This window comes from Triticum dicoccoides, chromosome 7B (assembly GCF_002162155.2).
Source record: "Triticum dicoccoides isolate Atlit2015 ecotype Zavitan chromosome 7B, WEW_v2.0, whole genome shotgun sequence".
Classification (NCBI taxonomy): domain Eukaryota; kingdom Viridiplantae; phylum Streptophyta; class Magnoliopsida; order Poales; family Poaceae; genus Triticum; species Triticum dicoccoides.
Window position 1 is genome coordinate 234,352,966 of NC_041393.1, and position 14,969 is coordinate 234,367,934.

The window sequence follows — 14,969 nt, forward strand, 5'->3', positions numbered from 1 at the left end:
CGCGCCCTGATCGAGAGGAACGGCGCGGCCATGACGGCGGTGCTACTTTCCCGTTGAGGAATTTTTCTTTGCCCTGTCACTTGGGTTCTTTGGGGAGGGAAAGAACTTTTGCTTTGATTTCTTTCTAACGAAAAAACTAAGCCTAGATGGCTCTGAAACCATTGTTATTTCCTCTGGATCGAAGTAGGATAGTAGATCGGTGGTTCTACCTTCACTTTGAGTCGACGAACTCCCTGTGCCAGCCATGGAGGCGAGTGGACGGCTGTAGTGAGGAGGCAGAGAGTAGACGAAGTGGTGAAGTGGCTGGTGGCGCTGTGGAGCTTCCCATCGCTCTCTGGCTTTCCTCGGTCGGTGAGGTTAGGGAGGTGGGCGACGGTTCTGTTTTGGCGTCCATGCCCTAGTGGCCCCACCTCCCTCTTATACCGGCACGATAGGGGCCCACAACCCAGTTGGGTTGGGCTCCCTCAACCAGGGAGCTAGTCAAGGGTCCAATGGGCACAGTGGAGAGATCAATACTAACAAACGGGAGTAGCAAGGTGGAGGTAGTGCTCTCGATGAAAAGCTACTTTGCATCAACAATTTTTTTTGAAAAGGAGGGTTACTTTGAGGCTCTGCATTAGAATGATGTATGCAGCCATATTATTAAGCAAATGGTCCAAATAGATCCGAGGCTTGGTACAAGCTCACAAGAAGAGCAAAAGTAAATTGAAAATAAAAGTTGCCACAACTGGCGAAAACATGTCAAGAGACTAAACACCTAGCTTATTATTGGACCGCCATCCAAACTGGTTGTAAGTATCCCATGCTACCGTCTCCCAACGGTTGCACCCAATAGCCATAAGCTCCTTAGCTTCCGTATGACCGAGTAGCGACCACGTACAGATCCAAGCAGTGGCTCTGTATATAACATGCAAAAAAATTATAAGAGCATGTCTATTAAAAATCATGTCATTTCTGCAGTGCCATATATCACAAAGTAATGCACATACTCCTATTCGAATATGTCCCGTAGTACTTGGCTCCACTCCATTAAGCCACATCCCAAATAACGTGTTAATACTATTAGGAAGGCTAACATTAAAGGTTATATGAAGCGTACGCCATAAGAGCTTGGTGAGAGGACATTTGAAAAAGAGGTGTTCTATAATTTCCTCTTGATCACAAAAGCAACATTATTTGCTGCCCTCTCATTTTCGCTTTGCCACGTTATCCTTAGTTAGAATCACTTTCTTGTGTACAATCCACATGAAGATTTTGATTCTTAATGGTACTTTAATCTTCCAAATATGGATTGATGATTTCGGAATAGGACCAGAGTCTATTAAGTCTAAATACATAGACTTCACGGAGAATATCCCATTCGTGGATAATTTCCAGTGAATCGTGTCTGGCTCATCAGAGAGGTGAACGTCCATCAACCTCCGCATGAGATGCAGCCAACTGTCCCATCGATCTCCTACTAGGGACCTCCTGAACTGGATAGTTAGAGGGACAGACTATAATATTGTAGCAATATAAGCGTCCTTCCGTTGTACAATATTATAGAGAGAATGATATTGTGTGGCCAGTGGAGTCTCCTCTAACCATGTATCTTCTCAGAATCTAGTCCAGTTACCATTCCCAATGATAAATTTAGTCTTGTGGAAGAAGGCTGCTTTCGTCCCTAGTAACCCCTTCCAGAAAGGCGAGTCATTGGGCCTTATGGTAACCTAGGCTAGGGTCTTAGATTGCAGGTACCTATTATGGAAAATTTGTACCCACGTTTGGTCTCAACAGAAAGCCTGTACATCCATTTGCTAAGCAGGCATCTATTCTTTACTTCTCAGTTCGCAATCCCTAGCCCACTCTGGTCCTTTGGTCTACATATAATATCCCACTTGGTTAGCCTTATTTTGTCTTGATTTCATCACATTGCGTGAAAAGTCATGATCGATAGAAATCTAAGATTTTCCGTACCCCTAGAGGCACTTCAAAGAAAGACAGTAGGAACACCGGCATGCTTGTCAACACTAATTTTTATCAAAACAAGCCAACCACCAAGAGACATAAGCTTACCCTTCCAACAACTTAGTTTTTTTTCAAATCAATCTTCAATACATTTCCACTCCCTATTGGATAGCGTACGATGATGAATTGGTATGTACAGATAACGAAATGGTAGAGAACCCAATTCACATCCAAACAATTGTCTATATGTGTCTTGTTCATCTTTGACTCTCCCAAAACAGAACAATTCACTTTTGTTAAAATTGATCTTCAACACCGACAATTGCTCAAAAAGGCATGGCACTAGCTTCATATTTCTAGCCTTTGCTAGATCATATTCCATAAAAATAATTGTTAGTCAGCATGTTGTAGTATGGGCACACCACCATCCATAGGAGGGGGTATGAGTATGCCTACTTGCCTATCCTCTTTAGGCCCACCTATAACGATTGCCAACATATTTGACACTATGTTGAACAAAAATAGGAGACATCGGGTCCCCTTGTCTTAGGCCCTTTTGCTTCTAGAAGTAATGACATATGTCATCATTTACCTTAATCCCAATGCTACCTTTTTAATCAAAGGATTCGACCTGCTTCCTCCAGGAATCGTCTAAGCCCTTCATATGTAAGGCATGTCAGAGGAATAGCCATTAAACCTTGTCATACGCCTTCTCAAAGTCCACTTTGAAGACAAACCCATCCAGTTTCTTTGAGTGGATTTCATGTAATGTCTCATGTAAGACAACAACACCCTATAGTATGTGTCTGCCCCGCATGAAAGCCGTTTGAGTTGGTTGTACCACACAATGTGCAATCCACATCAGTCGGTTTGTACTAACTTCAGTAAAAAAATTGAAGCTGGCATTAAGCAGACATATCGGTCTGAACCGCTCAATATGAACTGCCTCGCCCTTCTTTAACAACAACATTATCTTTCTAAAGTTTAGGTGGAAAAGCTGAAGTTGGCCATTAAACAGGTCATAGAACATAGGCACGAGGTCACCCTTAATGTCATGCCAGCATTTCTTATAAAACTCTGCTGGAAAACCATCCGGCCCTGGTGCCCTATTATTCTTTATATGTGCTATCACCTCAAACACCTCTTTCTGTGTGAATGGCGCGGATAGAATCTCATTCTTGTCTGCCCCTAGCTGAGGTAAATCCCCAACCACGTGCCCATCAAGTGACACAAAATTGTCCTCAGGCGCTCCAAAGAGCTTTTTTAGTAGTTACAGATGTACAATTTTAGGTACTCATGTCCTACAATTGTACCCTCATCCTGTTCGGGCTGTAAAATTTTATTCTTTATGTGATTTCCATTCGCAATCATATGGAAAAAAATAGTGTGTTGTCGTCTCCTTCAACGACCTACCGCACTTCATTCTAAGTGCCCATTTCATTTCTTCTTCTCTAGGAAGTACATGTAACTTCTCCTCAGCCTCTATCTTAGATAGCCGTTCATTCACATCTACTAAGTTAGATTCGGCTTTCAGATCTAACACATTTATAAGGTGAATCAACCATTCTTTTTCCACCTTATAAATCATACTTTCGTTCTTTGCCAAGCCCCTCAAAAACTGCAGAAATGTGTGATCTTATTTTGCCATCTATTTACACTTGAATGGCCACCTGTCTCTATAGCCCATTCCCGGGCTATGAGATCAATGAAGACCTCTCTCTTAAACCATGCTATTTTGAAAGAAAAAACTTTCTTGTTTGCCCACATGGGTTGCCTCCCTAGAGTCAACAAGCAGAGGAGTATGGTCTGAAATTCCCTCAGGTAATGGGTTGCCACGCTATTATGCAATGTGTTTGCCTAGGTACACTTTCTACTAGTGAGGTCAATATCCGTCAAGTAAGACTCTCGATAATAGTGTTAAACATGAATACCATCTTCCGTCAAAGTTGTCATCATTCTTTTCTTTAGGCCAGTGAGGACGCCCTCAATGACAAATGGGTCAAAATACTCTCGGCCAAACAGGACCTCAAATAAAGACGCCAAAGTGCGCCCAAGTCTTACCTATGCAGGTGTTTGCTGCCCGAGTTTCATGAAGAATCAACCGATGACACGCTCTTGACGCGTGGATGGGCAGAGATACATCCATTTTGAATCATGTTTTCCTACTGTTATTTGTAGTGTTTTCATACAATATAACACTCTGTGGAGTAATTCTAATGCCTTTTCTCTCATAATATGCAAGGTTTACACAAAGAGGGAGAATGCCGCCACCCGGAATTTTGGACCTAAAAAAGCTACGCCAGAGATACATCTTCTACACATCTCCAAATGAGCTGAAATTTTACGAAGAATTATTTTGGAATATTTAATAATTATTGGAGAAAAATACCGGTGGGGGCCATCCAGATGCCCACTAGGCACCAGGGCGTGCCACAACCCCTGTCGGCGTTCTGGGAACGGGGTCCCCAGACATGCCTGCCTGCGGCCTGCGACGTGGCTCAAGCAGTGGCCCAGTACGGCCCACCTTCATCAACTCAAGCTCAAGACCCTGGCGAGGGGCCAAGCCTCGCGGGGTGGATAACAGGAATCTTTCTCAGGAGCGGCCTCGCCAGGCAAGCTCGCGAGGAGGCGGAGAGATCAAGGCAATGGTAACTCGCGAGGTGCCCGTGACGCAAGCCATGACGATCGAGGCAGGCGGGCGCCGGCCTGTGTAGTGTCCTTGTTTCCTCTTTGGTGCAAAGGGAGCAAGCATGGGCCAAGGCATCAGGCAAAGGCTACCATTTCGGTGCAACAAGACCAATACCAGCAGAGCGGCAAGATGGAGGTCACCATGGAGCCCAAGACGGCGTCATCGTCAGAGTCTTTGGCAGTCGAAGACCAACTTTAGTCAGGATAAGTGTACTAGATGTTCCCCTTCAAAATGGCCAATTGTTGGCGCACTTCCCGCTCAATATTTGGGAAGAGGACTAGGGCCTCTCTATATATAGGGCTAGCCACCACAGTAGGAAGAGAGCTCGAATCGACCCTTCCAAAGGGACAACACCACCACAAGAACATCCCTCGCAAGGCTGTTCTTCCTTTGTATTGTTCATCATCTGTCCCTGAGGCAATCCACCACACCACACACTAGAGTAGGGTATTACACCACAATGGTGGCTTGAACCAGTATAAACCCCGTGTCCCCCCGTGTGTTCATTTTTCTAGCCTAAATTCCTTGCGAGGCCTTGGGACGTGATTTGGTAGAGGAGAGATCTTCGCGCGCACCCCAGAGTTCGAACCTCAAGGGTCTGTCGGAACCCGAAATCCGACATTTGGCGCGCCAGGTAGGGGTGCGCCAGAATCCTTCTTCCATCGCCTCGTGCTCCATCGCTTCGTCGTTTCCATGTCCAGTGACCCGATGACCAACACCGACCGCTGGGCGGCGTGGCCCACCCACGCCGCGCCGCCTGTCCAGGGCAACCTCAACCACGTGCCCCAGGCAGCTCGTGCTCCGCAGGGCGCTGCGGGGCGCGGGCGACGCGGCCAAGCGCCGCCTGCCCTCACACCGCGGCAGGTGTGATCAGCATCAAGGGCCTCAAACCACGCCGCGGCCACAACATCGCACACCCGACGTGAGCAGGCAAACTCAAGGGCCGCGCTCACGGTGGCCCGAGAGCTGCTACGATGCAGGTTGCAGGAAGGCGGCCACGATGTGTTGTTGGAGTGTGTGGCCGAGCTCCTGGATGCCGCTGCCTCGGGAGCACCTCCATTTTGCATCCAACTGCCACCCCAGATCCTAGGCGGGCCGTATGGTGCCTCATACGCGCCCGCGCAGCTCCGGGCGGATTCCAAGGCCTCCTCAACGCCAGCTTGGCCGTCAGCACCGAGCGACAGGCCGTGCCGGCTCCGCTCCCGGCAGGCGAAGGAGCACGCATCGGGGCCTACAGCCTAGGCGAGCCATCACGCTACCACCCCCAAGATGGCGCTTCAAGCCGGACCGGGTGGCGCGTGGGGCACTACGGCGAGGCCCTCGGGACGGTGGCCCCAGAAGCCTATGTGCCCCACATGGTGGATCAAGAGTGCGCACTGGAAGAAGACCATGGCTCGTTCCTCGGGCCAGGCTGGGGGGAAGAGACGCCAGAAGCTGAGCTCTTTCAGGAACCCCAAGAGAGCCTTGACAACCGCGCTGGCGGCAGCAACTATCGGGTACCGCTAATTCCTCAGGAGCAAGCTTATGCTAACCATGGGTCGCAGGAGGTACAGGTCGCCGCAGCAGATGGCTGCCCCAATGCTGCAGCCTCCTACCCCTTAGGAGGAGGGCATTGGGGGCTGCAGGAGAGGGGCCGAGATCCGGGCTCACCCCCGTGATGCTCGGAGCAAGGTGTTCCCAGGAGGTAGGCCCTTTGCCGGGGAGGTGCCTCAGGGCCTGCCCCCGGCAGAGGACCCGTGGTCGTTGGGGGAACCGCTGGCGACCGCTCTACCCCGTTGGCGTCGTCCTTGGTTTCGGGTCGCCGTCGATGGTGGTAGAGTGTGGCGCAAGGCAGGGCCCTTGTCTGGCGATATGAAGCAAGGCCGGTACCTGTGAAGAAGGCCCAGTGCCTGTGAAGCTCGCCGCCTGTGACACTCTCATGTAATAATGAGTTGGGGTTGTACACGCCCCGGAGTCTCTGGAGAGCCGCCCTCGGGCCTCGGTGGCTCCCGCCCATGCCCAGTGGCAGCACTTAGCTTCGCGTTGGTGAGAAGACGTCGAAGACTAGACTAGGAGTCGGACGCGGCCTTTGCCTTTTGACTTTTTCTCTGTTGTCAAGCTTCTTTGATTTGACTTTAAGTTGGATTTGAGCTTGAGACTTGCGTGTGTTTGGGGAAGGGGCGTTTAGTCTCGTTCGAGCAATTTCTCGCGTTCCGATTTCGGCTTTGCGTCCAAAGTTAGCATCCGCTGCCTCTCCCTCACGAGCCCCTCGCGAGCCGGGCCGGGCCAAGCACGCCAACACTCCGGACAGCTGACACCGCACCCACTCGGGAGGCTCTCATCGCGAGATCGATGTGTTCACCCAGAAGACACTCAAGACACTACGCCCCCCGCAGGCTCACTCGGGACCAATCCGGGTCAAAGGTAAAACGAGTCAGCTGACGCATCGCAGGGTCAGTGGCCTGGCATAAGCACACATACGGCGTTATGTCTACAAGTGTGCCAGTTGCAATCCTTTACACGAGGGGCTTCCCCTCCCAAAATGCTCTTACAACCTTCAGGGCCGAGCTCGAACTCTTTTCGCGCAGGGTAAACAGCGGACGCGGCGTACGATCAGTCAAACATATCACTCACCGCGTCCTCTGGGACACCTCCGGAGACATCGCTGGCGTCACCAGCATCATCGCCACCATCACCATCGTTGTCATCAGCGCCATGCTCATTCACAACGCCGCCTTCATCAGCAGCCACGACCACGCCATCATCATCAGAAGCAAAGGCCCTGACGAGGACATCCATGTTGTCCTCCACCCATTGCGCCAGATCGCCCCGGACGACTATGGGCATTGTTGCGATGACGACGTCAAATTCATAGTGGGGATCTCTGTCCTGAAGATGGCTGAAGACACGAGAGAAGGCACACCCAAGCAGGGCTCGGCTCCTCTCCTCAACAAGCCAGAGGGCCCTCTCAAAATGATTCTCCAGTTGCGTCACCACGTCTGTGAAGAACCGGAGATTGCCAGCGTAGTTGGTCACACGAGGCTTCCCGGCAGCCGCCTCACAGATGTGGCCCAGGGCCGTGTTGGCCCTTTCCCTGAGCGTCCGGAGCATGGGGCCTTCCTCATGCTCCAGGGTCTGCCGCTGACGGATCTCATCCTCGTTCCATCGTGCGACGAACTCGGCGTTATCAACCCTCTGTGAAGAAGAAGCAGCTCTGCGCGGGAAGAGGCCAGCTCAGCCTGCGCTGTGCCAAGGGCGGCTGTGGAGGAATCAGCACGCCACATCTCTTCAGTCAGCCTGGCCCTAAGGGCGGCGGTCCTACCCTCAGCTTCGGCCTTGACCAACTCCAAACCCCCTTCATACTCACGCTCAAGACCCAAGCGAGCTTCCTCCACGCGGCGGTTGATCTCTTCTTGGACCCGGGCCTCCCGCGCGCCGACATCGTCCTCCGCCTGGGTCACCAGGCGCCCCCTCGTCTCTAACCACTCAGGATCAAGGTTACGCTCGGCGGCCTCCAGTGCCAGCGCCTCCTCGCGCCGTAGAAGCTCCTCCTCTTTGGTGGGTGACCCCTTTAGCGACGCAAGGGCGGCCTGGCGCAGTTCCACTTGCTGCTCCAGGGAGTTGTTCCAGGCTTGGAGCTCCCACGCGCGCTCCTCGGCAGCCTTGCGCTGTCGGTCTGCCTCCTGGGCCTCCTCGACGGCTTGGGAGCAGGCCTCCCGCGAGGCCACCAGCGACGCTTCAGCCTTTGCGTTTTCAAGGTCACGCTGGTGACACGCAAGGCTGACAGCCACCTTCAGCTTGCGCCTCTCCTCCGCAAGGCGCAGGCCTTCGGCCTCAAGGCACGCGTCCTCTCCAGCAAGCTCCGTGCCGAGCTGGCTCACCGCATCCGCCACCTTCTGAAGAAACTCTCGGCGAAGGGCGCTGCGCTCCCGAGTGCGCCTGAGCACGTCCGCCACGTCGTCCTCCGCCATTGGCGCAGGCGGAGGGCCCTGAGGCGGCACGCCCCCTCCCGGCAGGGGGCTGGGGGCTGGCACCCCAGCGATCGCTGGACGGGCCCCGCAACAGACCCGGCCCAGCGCCGGTCCATCATCTGAAGTGGAGCCCTAGATCGACCTCAGTCAGTCACCATCCACGATCAGGGGAGGAGCACGGGGCAAGCTGGCTATACCCCAGGAGAGCTCGTGAAGGAGGGGCAGCAAGCGCACAGACTCAAGATACCCCACGGGACGGCCCACTTCTCCAACCGGCCCCACAGCGAGGGTGGTGCTCAAGCTCGGGGCGCTCAAGATCGGTGGTGAAGATGAAGCTTGGGGGGATGACTCCTCGGCCGACTCCACGAACTCGGCAGGAAGGGCCCTGAAAGGCCATAATCAGCTGAAGGAACAGTAAAGTAAGTAACTGAGAGAGGAGAGGACTTACTCGTTGATGGCGAAGTACTTCCTGCACTTCAGCGGGCGGCAAGGGCGATCATTGCCACCCGAAGCCTCCTTCCTCATGCGGAGGGCCTCGAAGTCTACACGGAACCGGCCTAAGCTCTTGACGCAAAAGTCGGCCTGCGGCATGGAGGAGGCGTCAAGGTGGCCAGCACCAAGGAAGCCAGACTGGGGGACGCCGCCAGGCACCACCTCATGAAGGTCAGCCGGGGCCTCGGGAGCCCTGGCCTCAGGAGCCACAGGCCGCAACTCCTCGTCTGCCACCACTCCAGGACGCGCCTCGGAAGATGACGCTTCGGGAGCCCCGCGTGGCATCAGCATCTCAACATCAGCCCCTCAGCTCCCGGCGGTTCTCGCCTCCCTGCTCCATCACCTGAGGCAAGACCACCGTGGACAACCGGAAGAGCGACCACAGCAACTGGGTTCTCGCGGGGCCCCGTGAGGCCGACCGGGCGCAGCCCCCACTCGTCGAAGCTAGGCATCTGCCTCACAAAATCGGCCCTGCCCGAGCAAATATACAAGAGGGTGGCCCCGTGCCGAAGGCTGCCTGGGGAAGGGTCACCAGTCAAGGCCCTCTGTAAGTGCATCTAGTGCCACCCCTAGTTGGTTTTGGAGTATTGACGACAAAATTGGTTGAGGGACTAATGCGTTTGTGAGAATTGCAGGATAACGCAGGTAGTGTCCCTCATTGATTCGGTTTACCTACCGGAGATGACCCCTAAAAATGTATGAAGACATTGAAGACAATGGTGGTGTGTGAAGAGGTTCACATTGAAGACTATGACATGAGAAGACATTGAGTGAAGACTATGGAGCGCGAAGACTGAGTTGTTTCGTTGTTTCCTTTTCTTCTGTGTTGAGTCATAGGAACCACCGTACTGTTAAGTGGGGTCCAAGTGAACTAAGTCAGAGTGACTGAAGTGATGCTCAACCCAAATCCTATGTCTTCAAGCAAAGAGAATGAGAGCAAATCTTATCCAGAGCTGGATGAGTCAGCTTTGCTTGTAGCCCAAGTAAAGTTGCTGTGTGTGTTTGAAATCTGACCGTTGGAACACGTGTCAGTTCCTTAGTGACCCAGGGTCATTTCGGACATATCAGGTCAGGTTGCCTTGTGGCTATAAATAGTCCACCCCCTACACCATAAATTGGTGGCTGCTTAGAGTTAGTTTACGGCTTTTGTCGTTTTGAGAGCAACCCACCTCGAAGCCTTTGAGAGAGAAATCCTTGCGAGGACAAAGCCGAAACACCCAGAGCCAAAGAGTGTTAGGCATCACTGAAGTCTTTCTGTCTGTGTGACCTGAAGACTTATTACACTTGAGGTCTGTGTATCCTCCAGCCGGTTAGGCGTCGCGTTCTGAGCATCCAAGAGTCATTGTGGATTGGCGGGTGAACGAAGTCTGTGAAGGTTCGGAAGTCTACCTTGAAGACTTACCAGAGTGATTGGGCGAGGACTAGGTGTCCTTAGCTCAAGGGGAATAAGGTGAAGACACAGTCTTCTGAGTTGAATCTCAGCCTCCATAACCAGATGTACAGTTGTCACAGCAACTGGAACTGGTCCAACAAATCCTGTGTCTTCAACAAGTAACTGGTTCTATCCCTTCCCTCATTTACTTTGAGTTTGTCTTCGTGAAGTCATTGCTTATCTATCTTATCTGTTTGACTTCAATGTTTGACTATTATTGTTGATTGGCTTCATACTATCTTCCATCCTGATCCTTACTACCTAGCTGCTATTAGTCTTTGTACGTTAATACTATTGCATACTTGACTATGGCTTGCTCGTTGTAGTTTATCTTCCGTTGCATATCAATTAGGTCATTTCTATTGTTTGTCTTCGAAACTTCCACATTTTGAAGACTTTGATAAAAATCGCCTATTCACCCCCCTCTAGTCGATAACTAGCACTTTCAATTGGTATCAGAGTAAGGTACTCCCTTGTTCTGTGTGATTCGGTTTAACCACCTAGAGTTTAGCTATGTTGACTGCAGGGATAATCAAAGTCTCTGCTGCTTTCCCTGTGTTCGATGGAACTGAATATGCCTACTGGAAGAATAAGATGCGCATGCATCTTGAAGCTATTGATGTCGACCTCTGGTATGTCGTCAAGAATGGCGTTCCCAAAACTGGTGAAGGTGTCACCCCTATTGATGTCAAGAAGTTCATTCAACTGGACTCGACTGCAAAGAACATAATCTGTGGTCATCTGACCAAAGGACAGTATGGCCGTGTGAGTGCTCTGAAAACGTCAAAGCTAGTCTGGGACTGGCTGTCCAAGGTCAACGAAGGCGTCTCTACACAGAGAGATCAAAGGATCAGTGTTCTTCGCAATCTCTTCAACCGCTTCAAGAGAAACGACAATGAAAATGTCCAGCTCACGTTTGATCGCCTCACCGACATCACAAATGAGCTTCAGGCTCTCGGCGCCACTGAGATCACCAAGCATGAAATCGTCAAGACGCTGCTAAGATCTCTTGACAGCTCCTTTGACACTCTTGCCCTAATGATACAAGAACGTCCTGACTTCAAGACTCTCGATCCGTCTGATATACTTGAGAGGCTCAACACACATGAGTTCCAGCTTTCTGAGAAAAGAGATACCTATGGCCCCAACTATGGCCGAACTCGTGCTTTGAAGGCAAAAGTTGTTTCCTCGTCTGAAGAAGAAGAATCTGACTGCGGTTCTGATGATCCTGAAGACATTGGAAGGGAACTTGCTATGTTTGTGAAGAAGTTCCAGAAATTCACAAAGAAGAAGGGCTTCAGAAAGTCTTCACGATCCAGTTCAAGGAATGATGATGCTTCCACTCAAGACAACAAGAAGAGAACATGTCACAAGTGTAAGAAGCCTGGGCACTACATCTCTGAGTGTCCTTAGTGGGACAACGAGAAGAAGAAGAAGAAGAGCAAGGAATATGACTCTGATGACAAGAAAAAGAAGAAATCTTCAAAGTCTTCTTCCAAGTCCACATCAAAGTCTTCATCTCATAAGAAGAGCTCATCTGGCAAGGCTCATGCTTTTGTTGGCAAGGAAATGGATTCAGAGGAGGAGTCTGCTTCTGAGGAGGTAGAGGTGAAATCTGAAGCTGAGTCCGACTCTGGCGTTGCAAGTCTGGCTCTAGCCACGGCCTATGTTGCTAAGTCTATCTTCAACACTGAAGACACCGACTTCCACACCAACGCTAAAGCTGATGACATGGACGATCCTGCTCCCACCTACTGCTTCATGGCACGCGGTGCCAAGGTAAAATCACGCGATGCTTACTTTCAAACATCAAGTGAAGATGACTCTGATTGTGAATCTAAACCCAGCTACAAAACACTTGCTAAAATTGCTACTGAACAACAAAGGGCTATGGAACATACTCAAAAACTGTTAGACAAAAGCGATGACCTGTTGGATGCGGAAATGACACGTTCGCAGTCCTTAGTTGAAGACATAAAAAATCTTCATCCTAAGTATCAAGAACTTGAAAGTCTTCATGATACGCTCTCAACCACTTATGAAAAGCTCTCCTATGATTATCTTCAAAGGAAGCAAGAGCTTGAGAAATTGCAAGCGACTCATGAAGATCTTCAAAAAGAGAATGAGTCATTTCGCGCTCAACAGATTAGTTCCGCCCAGGATGGATTTGAACCACCATGTTTAAAATGCATTGAGCATGATAATGCTGCCTCTGTTGCTGAATGTTCCACTGCTGCTACTGTTGCTCTGTCTTCAACTACTGATGTGGTAACTAACCCCTCTTCTGAGGATACCACTGCTATTGTTGATGAAAATGCTAGGTTGAAGACATTGCTTGAAACAGGGATGTACAAAAGTCTGAAAGGGCATCAGACACTTTGCGATGTCCTCAAAAAGTAGATTCTGAACCGAAACCCTAGGAAAGAGGGTGTTGGGTTCGAGAGGAAAATGAATGCCGATGGTTCCTACTGGAAGCCTGAGCAGTATCCCAAAACCACATGGGTTGCTGCAAAGGAACCTTCAGTGGATCCATCCACTTTATTTGGTTTTACCTGTGCTAATCCTATTATCATTGATGAATCCTTTGATGCAAACTATAAACTGTTCAAAAATCAGAACGGTGAAGTGTTTGCCAGGTATATTGGTACTAACTGCAGGAATGGACCCCCAATGAAGAAGATCTGGGTTCCCAAAAGCTGTCTAGAAAATCTTCCTGTGAATGTCATCATGACACCACCAGGGAAGAAGACAAACCCTAGACCAAAGGCATCATATGGTCCAACGGCTTCATACGAATACAGGACTCACTTGAGTCACCCTAACGCCAATGTTTTGCAGGGAAAACATGCTCAACCTTATGAATCTGAACGTATGTCCTCAAACCGCCATGTTCATAGGACTAAGAACTTTTCTGCTTATTCATATGAGTATCATTCATCTCCTGCAAGGCTATTTGCTAGGGCTTCAAAGCCGAAATTCTCAGATGCTGCACTTAGACCCATTGCTTCTAAGCCACCCCTGAAGATGTGGGTGGTGAAGAAGAACTAACTCTCTTTTGCAGAACATGGTCTCCAGCTAGCAATCAAAGGCGTCCGATATAATTTCTGGGAACCTAAAACACAAAGGGACGCGTGATAAAATGACTTAGTATGTATTCCACATATGAATCGCTTACCTGTCATACTGTGTGCTAACTTTCATCTATGCTGTGATAATCCAAGTTTGTCAAATGCTTATGCTTCACAACATACCTTGTGAAGCCTATCCTCCTAACTGCACTGAAGGGTATGACACCTCGTGCTTCAGAATGGATTATGGACAGCGGATGCACAAATCATATGACTGGTGATCGAAATCTTCTCATGGACTCAACCTTATGTCTATCCGACAAGAGTCAAATCATATTTGCTGACACTGGTAAAGGCAAGGTATTGGGTCTAGGTAGAGTTGCAATCTCAAAGGATCAACACATGGATAAAGTGATGCTTGTTGAATCCCTTGGATTCAACTTAATGTCTGTCTCAATGCTTTGTGACTTAAACATGATTGTGATATTTGGAAAATATTGTTGCCTTGTACTAATGGAATCTGACAAGTCTCTAGTCTTTGAATGGTATAGGAAAGGTGATCTATACATGGTAGATTTCTCAGCAGGTCCACAGCTTGCCGTATGTCTTCTTGCAAAAGCTTCAGAATGCTGGCTCTGGCATCGAAGGCTGGGGCATGCTGGCATGAGGAACTTACACACTCTCGTCAAGAAGAAGCATGTAATAGGCATCGAAGGTGTCAAGTTCAAGAAAGATCATTTGTGTGGTGCCTGCGAAGCTGGAAAGATGACGAGGGCCAAGCAACCCTCGAAGACTATCATGACAACATCTCAACCCTTCGAGCTGTTGCACATGGACTTATTTGGTCCTACTCACTACTCCACCCTCACAACGACGGCGTGTCTCTATGGCTTCGTTATTGTTGATGACTACTCAAGATACACATGGGTGCACATAATTCTCTACAAGACTGAAGTACAAGATGTCTTCAGACGATTCGCCAATCGAGCAATGAACAATTGGCGTCAAGATCAAGCATATCAGAAGTGATAACGGCACTGAATTCAAGAACATTGGGCTTGATCTTTATATGGATACAATAGGAATCACTCATGAATTTTCTGCTCCATACACACCTCAGCAAAATGGCATTGTTGAACGCAAGAACAGAACCCTCATTGAGATGGCTCGAACAATGCTAGACGAGTACAAGACACCAAGAAAATACTGGCCTGAAGCTATTGATACAGCCTGTCACATCATCAACCGTGTCTGCATCCATAAGCTTCTAGGCAAAACATCCTATGAGCTCCTTACTAGCAAGAAGCCAAATGTCAGCTACTTCAGAGTCTTTGGTGCTAGGTGCTGGATCAAGGATCCCCATCACAAGTCAAAATTTGAACCCAAATCTC